This window comes from Mauremys mutica, chromosome 2 (assembly GCF_020497125.1).
Source record: "Mauremys mutica isolate MM-2020 ecotype Southern chromosome 2, ASM2049712v1, whole genome shotgun sequence".
Lineage (NCBI taxonomy): Eukaryota > Metazoa > Chordata > Testudines > Geoemydidae > Mauremys > Mauremys mutica.
This window is the reverse complement of record NC_059073.1, coordinates 232,611,035-232,624,463: the sequence shown is the minus strand read 5'-3', so window position 1 is coordinate 232,624,463 and position 13,429 is coordinate 232,611,035.

Here is a 13,429-nt window from a genome sequence, read left to right as displayed (position 1 = left end):
CTTTCTGTTGAGCTGTCTGTTGATTTGGGCATCGTTGTTGTCATGGCTTTGGTTATTTGACGCATGACTCGGAATTTCCTTCCAAGTGGGGTTTGTGAATAAAATCCATGTGTATTGTTCTTGGATGAGATATGCAAGTGCAGGGCTGCCCTTTCACATTTAAAAATGGATCTTTCTATTAGTGGTGTTGGTCCAGTTCCTAGTGAACAAGTGTCCGCATGACAAAAGCCTCCCTATAGTTGGCCACAATTGTCAATTTTGTTGGCAGTCTCAGAAGACTGAACTAATTTCTCAGTTCTAGAGGTGATCCCCCAGATAGAAGCTGAGACCCCTCCGAGATTCATAGATTAGAAAGACAAAAGGGATCATTGTGATCATCTAGTCTGTCCTCCTGTATAACACAGGTCATAGAACTTTCCTGAATTAATTCCTTCTTCAACTAGAGCATAATTTTTAGAAAAAACATTCATTCTTGACTTAAAATTTCCAGTCATGGAGAATCCACTATGACCCATGGTAGGTTGCTCCAATAGTTAATTACCGTGACTGTTAAAAATTTGTGCCTTATTTCTAGTCTAAATTTATCTGTCTTTAACTTCCAGCCATTGGATCTAGTTACACCACCTTTGTCTGCTAGAATGAAAAGCCCTCTATTATCTAATTTCTGTTCCCTATGTCAGTAATTGATGGAACAGTGACAATAATACCTAGCACTTACACAGCACTTCCATTCAAGGATCACCAAATACTTTACACACATTTAGGCCAACAGTTTCAAAAAATGGGTGCCTAAAGTTAGGTGCCTATGTCTTCATTTAGATGCCTAATAAAAGTGTTGCTTTGCAAAAGTGCAGAGCATCCAGCAGCTCCTGAAATGAATAAAAGCTGCTGGGTGCTCAGCACTTTTGAAAATCAAGCCATGTATATAGGCACCTAAGTAAGGACATAAGAGCCTGATTATGACAGGCTCCCCAAGTTGCAACCTGGAACTGAGGTACCACTACCACTGAGTCCTCTGTCTTACCAACCTAGGCTCTCTCTCATGCTGTGATGCTGTGACAAGCTGCAGACGTCTCCAGCTTCTGCACTCACACAAACATTCACAGACCGGGTTACACCCAGCTGAGTTAGATGAGTACTTTCACCAGCTACTCATGAACCAACAATAGAACTGGCTCCAGCCAGTTGTCCCCAGCTCCCCAGCCTAGGCCCAGAACTGTACCGTCTTGCCCTGGTCAGAAGCCTGATCAGGGCAAGTTATTACCCAGTCTGCCCCAATGCACCAGCCCCTGTTCCTGAGCAGATGTCCCTTTGCACTTCTAATAACACACTGTTTTAGGTATGAAATATAAAACAGATTTATTAACTACAGAAAGATAGATTTTAAGTGATTATAAGTGATAAGTGTACAGCTCAAAGTAGATTATCTAGGAAATAAAACAAAATTGCAATCTGAGTACTATTAACTAGACAGGATTTGAATCAAGCAGTGTCTCACCCTGATGGTACAAACAGTTCACCAGTCTTCCATACATAGGCTGGGATTCCTTCTTTCCCACCTGGAACCGCCTCTCCGATTCATTCTTTGTTCCTGAGGTGTTTCCAATTGTTGAGTTATGAGGTGATGTCACTTCCCCCTTTTATAACTTCTTCCATGTGGAGGGAACTTCATTGTCCCAAATAATTTTACCAGCACAGTTAGTGGAAAAGTACAAACACAAGGTGGAATCCTGTGCCACACGAGTTGGTCACATGATGAGTCATAGCAGGGGCCATTACCCATATTCTAATGTTCACAGCAAAGTCCATTAGGTAGGGATAAGCTTTTTCCATGGCCCATCATGTTCATTGATGAGCCATCAACTTGAATAGTCCATTCACAATGTGCTGGCTAGACTGAATGTAAACTACCTTGTGGGAGTTAACACAGGAGTAAACACATTTTAAATGCGGGTATACAGTCAATTTTCATAACTTCAGGTACAAAAATGATACATGCATACAAATAGGATAATCATATTCATCAAACCATAACTTTTCCATTGATACCTCACATGAAATATTTTTGAACAAGATACATCATAATTATATCACCATGGCAGATGTTGGGGTGCCAGGGTATTGCTTTGGGGGTACAGAGCATCACACCAATATTTTTTAAATCTTGACCTAATTACTTAAGCCTCATCAGCCTAGCTAATTAAGCCCTGGTGAGTTAGAGGTAGTGAGCATTTTACAGATGGGGAAGCTGAGACAGAGAGGTGAAATGACTTACCTAAGATCACACTGTAAGGTGGTGTCAAAGCCAGAATGAGAAACCAGATGTCCTGACTCTCCGGTCCCATGCTTTAATCACAAGATCATACTGTCTCTTATGAGCTGGTATGGAGAAGCTTGCACTGCTACTGCCTGTTCTGTACCTTTTCTGTGTATAGAGAGGCTATAGGACTAACGGTCTGGCACCTTTTACCTCTGCTGATTCAGCAAGCTACTTACGCATGTGCTTAACTTTATACGCATGAGTATCCTTACTGAAGAAAATGTGACAACTCATGTGCTTCAAGTAAGGCATGTGCTTGCACACCTTGCTGAATTGGGGTCTACAGTTGTTACAAAATAGACTTTAAAAAGGAAAAGAAAATATCTGGGCAAAGGAATTTTTTTAACATACTCATTCAAGAAGCAATTTACCAGACACTAATTTGATCCTGTATGCTTATTGAGTTCACAAGGCTATGGGAGATGTCAGTGACCCACACAAATCACTCAGAGCTTTGCTTTGAGATTATATGAGCCAAATGAGCAAATTTTACACCAGAAAAAAGAAGAGGGATTGCACGTACTGTGGCACTTATCTAGATCTCTGCCAGCATTTCTAGAGAGGAGGCAGGCTTGAAGGAGATTCAACTCGCTAGTGGATTAGCTTGCAGAAACATGCAGGATTTGCTGGCCCATCTCTGGAAAATATTCCATGGGCCTCTGTGACAGCATGTTGAGTGTGGCGGAGTTTTGATGTGCAGTCTGAAGTGTACTATAAGTAGAAAACTACTCATTTAATCCTTGAACAAAGCCATTGAAAAACTGGTTGCTTGACTACCCACATTATCTTGAAGCAGTTCATCTCTCCTTCTCTTTGTTGAATCACCTCATTTGGAATTAAGTAGGATGAAGCCCAATGCTATAAAGTCAGCATTACGGACATTTTACATTTCTAATTGTCTTTTCAGAGAACCTTCTGATTTCTTTCTACTTTGTTTTCTTGCACTTTTGACTGACATGGTGCATTTAACCTGCGGTTGGGGGGAAATTAAAGCTGTTTGTTGTATTCTTGACCCCATTCTACCTGTTTACACCAGTTGGGGTAATTCCATTGAAACAAATGGCATTGCACTAGCACTAAGCTGGCATAACAGGCCATAAGTTAAAACTTAAGTTAAGAATCAGACCTTTAACCTCTGTACCTTTGGGATTTTGTCCATTATTTTAAAAACTCACAAGAGTTTCAGTGCAGTCATTACAGTTAGCCTTATGCCATGGGCATCATTTTGAAAGATTATTATTAATTTAATAATTATGATTTATTATTATTTATTTGTTTTACCTAGTCGCCCCCATCATGGTCCAAGACCCCATTGTGTTAAGTGTTGTACAAACACAGAACAAAAAGACAGTCCCTGCCCCAAAGAGCATGCAGTCATAGGTACGTCTACACTACAAGATTGGGGTATGATTCCCAGCTTGCGTACACATACTTGTGCTAGCTTGCTTCAAGCTAACATGAGCATAAATAGCAGTGTAGCCATGGTAGAGCAGGCAGTGGCAGCGGATGCTTAGCCATGCCGAGGATGTACTCACCAGTTTCAGATGGGTTTGTACTCACCACGGCTAAGCTGTGCCTCTGTGACTGCTACCCATGCTACCACAGCTACCTTGCTATTTATAGTCACGCTAGCTTGATGAGAGCTGGCGCAAGTACATGTACACGAGCTGGCAATCACAGCCCTAGTGGGTAGCGTAGAGATTGCCTCAGCATATGACAAGAGATGACAAGGAAACAATGAGGCAATATTGGTCAGTGTGATAGGCTATGATTTCAGTACGTGAGCAGCATAACCGTTGTCGAGCTCTTTGTACACATCATGACACCGCAGGGTTTTAATGAGGGATTTTAAGGTGGATAATGAGGTAGCTGTGCAGATATTTACGGGGGGCTTCACCTAAGCATGGTGAACAGCATGGGAGAAAGCAGTCACAAAGGTGCGTGTTTGAACATTTAATAAGTGGGCAATGGAGGCTGGCTTCATGGGCACATCAGAGGTGAGAGCTGACCTTTCAATACTGAATAAGAGGTGTTAAGTAGGTTAGGGTTAGGTAATTGGCACAAGCATTGAGCACACTTGAACATGCAAATCAGGCATTTAAGTTTACCATGGGTCATTCTTTCCAGGGAATCTGACCATGTTTGCATGGGCACAAAAAAGGAGAGTCTTTAAAATTATGTTCCTGTAAATTCTCTGGACATTCAAAACTGAAAGGAAATGAGCAGGGAGAGGAGACACCATATGGAGTTTTAGTAAACTATCCAGAAGGTTCTTCAAAGTCAGGAAGACCCTGAAGGGTGATGTCTGTCATTGCTTGAATCTTGGCTGTCCTGCTTTCCTCAGTTTTATGGTTCCTAATCTATTTCCATCACTTATCCTGTTTTATGGTTGTAACTGATAAGATAAATTAGACTCTTTTTTGGAAATGTCACAGTTTAGAGAGCTCACAGTTATAAACTAAAACAAAGCGTTCTGTAGACTTATCCACTCTGCGATCTCATGTAGCACAAAATAGAGATTAAAAATATTTTAGACTTGAAAATGCACATGAATCCAGGACAGACATTCCTGCCATAGATGCCTCTAAGATCGGAGTGATTAGTACTTTATTGGTTACACAACACCCAGCTGTGTAAGACACAAGCACACATACATAAAACACATACATATAATTAACCATGAATATGCCTGGGCAATTAGCCTTTTTAGAGGGGATTCACTTCTCTACAAAGAACAAAACAAGAGATGGAGCATGAAGACAATGAGGAAAACAGATTCACGTTAGTAATGAGGGAGCCTCTCAATGGAGGTGAAATCCTGGGCCTACAGAAATCAATGGGAGTTTTACCATTGACTTCAGTGGGGAGATGATTTTACCCAAGATCTGGTTCAGGCATTCAGTTACTCCAGTGATGAGTGTGATATGGGAGATGACTGATGGGAGATCAGCTGATAGACAGGCTGCTTTTCAGAGGTTTATCTAAATTATCCAAATCTTTCAAAGCTGCAAAATGTACCTGGAAGTGTATAGGAACAGGTTCTTTCATCCAGGTGCAATTATGTTCTATTCTTGCCACAAATACTGCAAGAATAGGCATTTGAATGGCATTTTGGCACTTTCAGTGCTAGTCCTAATTGAAACCTGGAAGTACAGAAGCATCAAGAAAATGAAAGACAATTGGATGGTTTAGGGGAAGCTAATTGAAAGTTTCAGAACCTTTCCAAAGATACTCAGTTCAAATTTGGTTTTCAACTTGGACAGAAGTTTTGGGGGGGTGGTCTGATTTTTTCCCATTCCTAATTAAAACAATACGTTGGGGATAGTAATTTTCTTAATAATATGGCCATTCCTTTCCTTCCCCCGCCACCCCATACAGGGTTAGAGCTTGTGCTGACTGTTGAAAAATCAGTCATTAGCAGCCAGGAAATGACTTTGCCATCAATCAGAATATTGCTCAGCCATGTTTCAGCTATTTTCCCCTTTCTCAGTGTAATTATTCTCATCCTCCACTGATTACAGTTTATAATAGCTATAATTCTCTCAAAATCAATCATTACTTTACTTAACCACAAGGATACTAGTAGAAATATGAAGGAACGCAGATATCCTAGGCTGTGGGGTTTATTTTAATTATTTTATAGCACACAGCCTTTTAGCTGTATTCCATTTAACCTCCTTCTTAGTATTAAGCAGCAGTTCTGTTATTTTCATTTTGTTTTAAACTATGGGATGCTTGATTATATGGTAGTTTCATTCAATTTGAGGCATTGCACTGGGAATTAGCAAGTAGCGTTTTGGGGAGGTGGAGTTTTTGTTATTGTCATGAACAGAGTTGGAAGAAAATGGTGTGAAAAATCTGTCTGCCAACAGTCTGTCGAATTAGAAACCAAGACCCTGCTTCCGCAGTGGGCTTCCATGTGATCACAGGACGTTTGATTTGGCCTATACATGCTACTTCGTTATTTCCTGTTCACAAAGTTATGCTTAGGCAAAGTTACGCTTAACACAAGGCAAGTTTTGAGTTTGGAGTGGAGATTTATTTAAAGGGATGCCACCAACTTAAAAACCATATTTCTCTCTGAATATTTGTTTATAGTAGTGTTAGAAATCCAAACAAATAATTACTATATGTAGAAACTATATCTCTATTTTTTGAATTGAGCCATAGGTTAACTTTATGCATCTGACACCACTTTTTGTATAGTTATTTTCATTCTTTCCCCTTTATAGTAAGTCAGTTTCCCCCACTGATTACGTGAGTCTCTCACACAAAGACAGGCTGAGAAAAACATTTTAAAATGATAGGGGGAAAATATTGTAAAACAACAAGCATTGGCAGGAAGCCTCAAGAGCAGGTGTAGTGCCTGAAACGTCTATTGCTAAATTGTATAGCCACCGACTGATTGACTACACTTGTCGTTCATCATGAAAGATGTTCCAGAGACCAAATAAAGAAACATAGCCAATTTTATCATTAAAAGTCAATAGTACAGGAAAGAAAGAGTTATTGTAACTGATCCTTCGGGAAGCTGTTTCTTGCAGAGTATCAGTTCATCTTACACAGAAGATGCGCTCCCAAAATATGACCCCCAAACTACCTATATTTAAAGTAGGCCTGTTTACAAGTTAAAAGCACTTTATATACCACCTAAAACTAAAATTCCCCAATTAGCTTTTTTATCTTGTTTTGCTGGTATCATGCTGTACCCCTTATTTCGTGTTTTTGAACACAGCATTCTAAACCAGTTGGGCCATGAAGAAACTTTCTGCCTTGTACCAGGCTAGAATGCTATATATCTTGATTTTGACAGGGTTTATATTCGGTAATGCCCCATGCTACATTTAGCTTTTCAAGTTATTGTGGGATATAGATCTCTGAACACAAGTTGGGCAAGAGTGAACCTCGTTCCACTCAGCCTAACTTTGTGCTAACACTCATATATAATATAAAGTATATCCTATTAATGTGCTGTGTAATACATATTAATATGGTGTGCAATACATATAACATGTACGTTAGCTAACACGGCTTTTAACTCTTTTTAAGAAACAGATACACAATTCATTTCAAGGTTGATGCTGCCGCTTTAATGAAGAAATGATATTAAGTTTGGGTAAGGGAAAATAATTATACTAAGTTATGTCATTTGATCAGGGAATAGAAACAATGTCACATAACTCAAGCCTGATCTATGTTAAGAGCTGATGTAAACGGCTGCACGCAGTAAGCCATTTGCAGTGCCAACAAAGCCCATAAACTTGTGACATATATTTGAACTCAGTCTACATATAAAGAAATAGTGCACTCTTGTAACAAAGTGCATTAAGGACATTAGCATTGTTTAGTTACACTGGTGCAAACTTTCTTAATGGAGACAAAGCCTTAATTGATTAGTCACAAAACTTGAATAGTGAATTCTGAATATCAAATAACTAACTAACTACTCAGTACAAAGAGTCCCTTACATTGCCTCATCCACGTGCATAAAAATTGTTCAAAATTCTGACTCCCCCTGCTTTGCATTTAGAGCCACCTGCTCTGCCTGCTTTGCGGCTTAACAGCACCTTTCCTTCATCTTCTCTCTCCTCAATTGAGCTGAATGTAAATGCAGCCCAGTGAAGAATCTGACCCATGGTCTCTTTGGGGGACATTTTGTGAACAAAATAAAGAAATAAATTTGTTCAATAAATTGTTTCCATCAACTAGTTCAGCCTGGTCTAATAATAAGTAGAAGTGCTCCCTGGCTGATTTGCTATTATAATTATATGCAGTATCTGCAAACCTCGCAGAATCCCTTTTGCTAGAGTCTGATCCAAAACCCAGAGAAATCATTCCATTTTTCCCTTGGCCTTCCAATAAGAACCTTAGGGCCCAATCCGCAATCCTTTACTCACACAAGTCATCTTTACACGTGTGAGTGGTTCCTTGTCACATGAAGAATGGTTTGTCGCCTCAGGCCCCTAGGGTCCATTATTTTAAAGTAGTACAGCCATAGTATAGCTGCACTAACCACCTCCCGCCGTGTCTGTGCCTTTCAAGAAACAAAGCTATTTTGTGAACTATTGGTGATGTTAATAGCCTTCTTTTCCCTAGAGATTTGCTCCTTCTTTGGCCCCAAATATTTCAAAATAGCTGAAGCCAGCAGTGAGAAGCCCTGGGAAGAAAAAAAGTGATGCATGTTAATTTCTGGTTTCGACATGATGAGAATTTCATTCCCTTCATTACAATTCCCTTGTGCCAAAGGAATGTTCCTTTGATTCATTTACTGTACCTTGTACTGCTGCTCTGTAAGTGATCATGTGCACTCTCTCTCTTTCTTCCTCTCTCGCCTTTTTCTGCCTGTTCCATGGTTGTTTATTTATTCAGGAATATAAAACCATGTTTTCATTCTTTATAAAAAGGCACTAGTTGACGCAAGTGTACACATGGAGCATTACTGAGATGATAAAAATGGAGACGGAGAAAGAGAAAGATTTCCAGAAAAACCTGCTAATGATCAATGGGAAAGTAAAACGCCAAACAAACAACAAGCTGTATGCTGGCTGAGTGGGAGTGGGGGTGGGGGAGAGGAGGATGAGGTGGGCTCTCTACATTCCTGCATAACTGATGAATAATTCTGTCAAGTTCTCATGGAGGAATCCCTAAGTAGGGTAGCTGCAGATATCCAGTTGTTGGGGGAGTAAATAAGCTGTTAAATAGCATTTTTTTTAAAAGTCATACCAATTGGTAGCTGTGGTGTTTTTCCATTCAAAAAGAGCAACCATATATTTTCAGTCTTTTAGTGTAGATGAAAAAAACAACAGAAAGAAAGAACAAAAGTAAAGTTCCCATGACAGCACCGTGTGTGTCTCGTCTGCAAAACACTGAATCAAATCTGAGAACAAAATGCCTGGTTTCCCTGCACATAGGCAGAGTTCTTAGTAATTCAAAGATGAAGTGTACGGAAGACAGGCATCCTAGACTCAAAGTAATAAGTATTGTCATTTCACACACTACAAGATGCATTTTTGTACTGGTGCATTAAAGATGAATGTGAAAAGAGGCAGAAAATAGCTTTCCTCTGATGAGACTTTTAGGAATACTGTACTCCCCCTGCAATGACACACCCCCTACTTTAAAGCTAAGCATATTGAAAGTGAAGTGTTCTGAGGCAGGATTCAAACAGAAGTGGAAGATAAGGCTCATAAAGTTTCCTTTATCCACAGAAAATATTGTAATTAGGGCTGGGCAAATTGTTGGCTGGCAATTTGACTTCGCTGAACTAAAACCTATCAGTGGTCAATTTAGCAGATTAGAATTACCAGACTTTCGTATCAACACAAAAGTAATACAAACATCATCACAAAGGTGTTTAGATACCATACTAGTGTGACAGATGGCTTAAAATTGCTCAAGATAGACACTGTGACAGATGGGGAAAAGGCAAGGGGTTTCCACAAAGAAGCAGCTAACCCAGAAGTAGCATGCCTGAAGGATAGCCCCAAGATTGTATACAGACGAAGTCTGGGATCAGGTTCATATCCCTATAGTATCTGAGCACCTACCAACTAGCTAAAAATAGAGGGTCATTATCCTCAACTGATGTAAATCAGTGTGGGTCTATTGAATTAAAAGCAGTTAGTTCTGTGGTCATTTTATGTCTTATAGGAATGAGTTCCATAATCTAGATCCAGCTCCTGTGAAAGTTCTGTCCCCTGCACACAGCAGCCTCCCCTATTGGTTCACAGTTTCATTGCTCCAATGGCATGTTGTGGTCAAAGGAGGTCATGGTTGTAGAGAAAGACAGAGGCAACTAGGCTAACCCTACAGAGATCTCTGAACATCAGGGCAGAGACTTTGACATGGACTCTGGATTCAGTGGAGAAGCAGTGCAGATTGAGGAGGACTGGAGTGATGTGCTCACGACAACCTGTGTTGCTAAGCTGCATTTTGTATCAAATGGAGCCTTTTCAGAGTATATGGTTTCATTCCAAGGTATAAGGAGTTGCAGTACTCAAACCTGGAGGTCACAGATGTGCAAATCATCTTGCAAGATCATTAGTAGCACAGCACCACAGTAACCATATAGCTACATATCTCATTAAAACACTATGGCCCTGAACCTGTGGGTTGCCGAGCACCCCCTGCATTCTTCGTCAGCAGCGGAACCTGTACAGCACTTTATAAGATCATACCCTGTGAGATTTACTATTAATAACAACCTAGATTTAGATACACTGCAGGTCTCCTACCCTTTATCTTTCACCACCTCTACTGCTACAAGACGTTTGGTGTAGAAAAGAAGCATATTGAAGCTTAAAGTGCTACTTTGACTCTAACGGTGATGATTTCTGTCAATATTTTGCGTAAGCCGACTCTTTTAGAATTTCCAGACTGTGCGGCTATGCTGAGAATCTGACAGGCCAAGCCCAGGAGATAGGCTATCAGTATACAAAACTGTCATCAAGCAGTGAGGCACCACTGAATGATAGAATAAGCCTGCAAAAACAGAGCATGTGTACCAGAAACCATAGCTAAAAAGACAACGGTTTAAATCACATTACATTATTTTTAAAGTCACTACTTAAAACCCCTCTTTAAAAATTGCCCATGGGTGCTGTGTATGTTTTCAGGTCCAACGATGGTGTGCAGGATTTTTAGTGCCGAATTCTCCCGACTCCACAGATAAAGCTGCAATTAATGGCATTTCAGTGCTATGTATTGCTGATCTACTTAACAATCCGATTGCTAGGACATTTTAAAAGTTGTTTAGCTGACTGCCAAAAATGAGGATCATTAAAAATAGATTCACAGCTGTTCAGGAAAGCTGAAATATAATTTTGTCTTCATTATGCCTTATTGCAGATGTTATTGATTTAATCTCATTGCATTTTAGTGGGCAATATCAATTCATGCTGTCTGACTTTGGAAACTGGGAATTCTATTTAGTCTTATTTTTAGAGCAAGAGGTAAAAAAGGGGTGATGCTAATAATGGAGTAAAGATGAGAGCTAGCTTTCTTTATATAGCAGCATTATTGGGCAAGGGCTCAGAGGGACAACCTCATAAAATAATGTGTGCACTGTAGGCCAGATGCTGCGACAGAACTCAGACAAGAATCCCATTGCAGCCAATGTGTGAGTATTGCGTAAGTAAGCTCTACAAGATCAGATCTTCCACTATGAATTAAGGAGGATGGATTTGACATTACAAATAGAAGTGTCAGTTTCCCTACATCATGTCTCATTATTATATTTCATTATTGTTGTCATTAATAATTATTAATGATTTAAACTACAGTAGCACCCAAAACAGACTAGACCCTTTCCAAACAAAGAGGGAAGGCTTGTTTCCTTTCCCAAGACTATACATAAGTGGAAAGTTTTGCACATGCGGAAACAGGAAACTACATTCCTATAAATATAGGACAAAACTCTGCTCTCAGTTATACCCGTGCAAATCTAGAGTAACTCCATGGCAGTCAATTTAACCAAGAACAGAGTCTGGCTCACAGGCTTGATTCTATAGTAGTGACAAGCTTTGATTTGAGGTCACTAACGTAGGAAGACCCTGCTTTGATCAACAGATCCTGCTACAGAAATTGCCAGCTGTCATCAGTTGCTCTGAGTTAAAATAAAATACTAAAATAAAAGTTGAAGGGCCGGTGATTTTTTTTTAAGATAACTGATTTTTGTGTAAATCTCTCAGCTATTTTATTCTCTCTCAGTAATTGTAAATGCATGGCTTTGATCTGACGACTCTCCTAATTTTGCCAGTTTTGTGGTCGGTGCAGAACAATCTTCAAATAACCCTTCGCTGTCCAAGGTCTCACTTTGAAAAGCTATGCTTCCAAATGCCTTTAGGTTCATTTCAATGAGCCCTTCTACATCAGCCAGTCTTTTATGTTTCATAGCCATTCTCAGCCCACTGAAAGACAAATACTTCTTCAGCCCTCTTCTTTATCATGCTGAAGTGTTGCCATATTTGACCAGCGTGGGGGCTGATAAGGCAGCTGTAGCATTGTTAGCCAATGCCCTCTGCCCACATACAGTACTATACCAGATTGAATAAACCTACCACAGATGATTGCCCCCAATGGCATTACTAAAGGGTTCTTTGTCAGGCTTGCTTCCACCAACTTTTATCCAACAGACTTTCCTGGCTAGCCACAGCACTGTGCAAACTACGGAGTTTCACTTTATGATTATCCACATGTAAAAGCTGATATCACGTTGATCCAGGACAGTCGTAGTGTTTCCGCTAGTGAACAAATCTTTTGGTAGTAAAGAAACAGGTCTCTTGCTCTACCCTCCCGCTTCATTTGGATCACTTTTTTGAGATCCCATAAAAATGTCGTTTGTCTCCAATGGTGAAAATGGTTCCCACAGCTCTGTTCAGCAGTCTGCATTCAAAAAGACCAGATTGTGAATCCCTGAGCATTCAAAGACAATTCATATGGAGTAACTGCTCACCAGTGAGAGTAAGGGTGTCACAATTTGACCCTCAATGCTTTCTAAATTAAAGGAGCCCAAAGCACTTGACAATACCCAGTATATATTGTACCTACAGAAGATCTGCCTCCGAAAGAGTCGCATACACTGTAATCAGAAAGAACATTTATTTATCTCAAAGGAAGAAAGAGCTAACTTGGCCCTAGCCCATATTTCCAATGAGTCTAGCGTTTCAGACCCCATGCTTTGACACTTCCGTCCCTGATCCAACAAAGGATTTAAGCATGTGATTATCTTTAAGCTTATGAGACTCTGAAGTAGGTAGGACTATTCACATACTCAAAGTTAATTGCCAAAGTGATTTGCTGGATCAGGGCCTGAGCCCTCTTTCCTCCATGAGTATCAGGTAACCAAAGACCAGTGAATAGAGCTGGCTGAAAAAATTCAAAAATTGAAATGTCAACCATTTTTTTTCATCAAACAATTGAATTTTGGAGGGAAAAAAATCATTCCAAAAATTTTATTCTCCAATCAACTTTTGTTACAAATATACACTGGGGAGACCATATGTTTCAGGGCTACATTGTGTCCTCTTGGCCAGTGGTCCAGCTTCCCTTTGGACAAAGCAGTCTTCTCCCCCTGTGCACAGGCCAGCAACCCCAGCTAACTCATAGGAG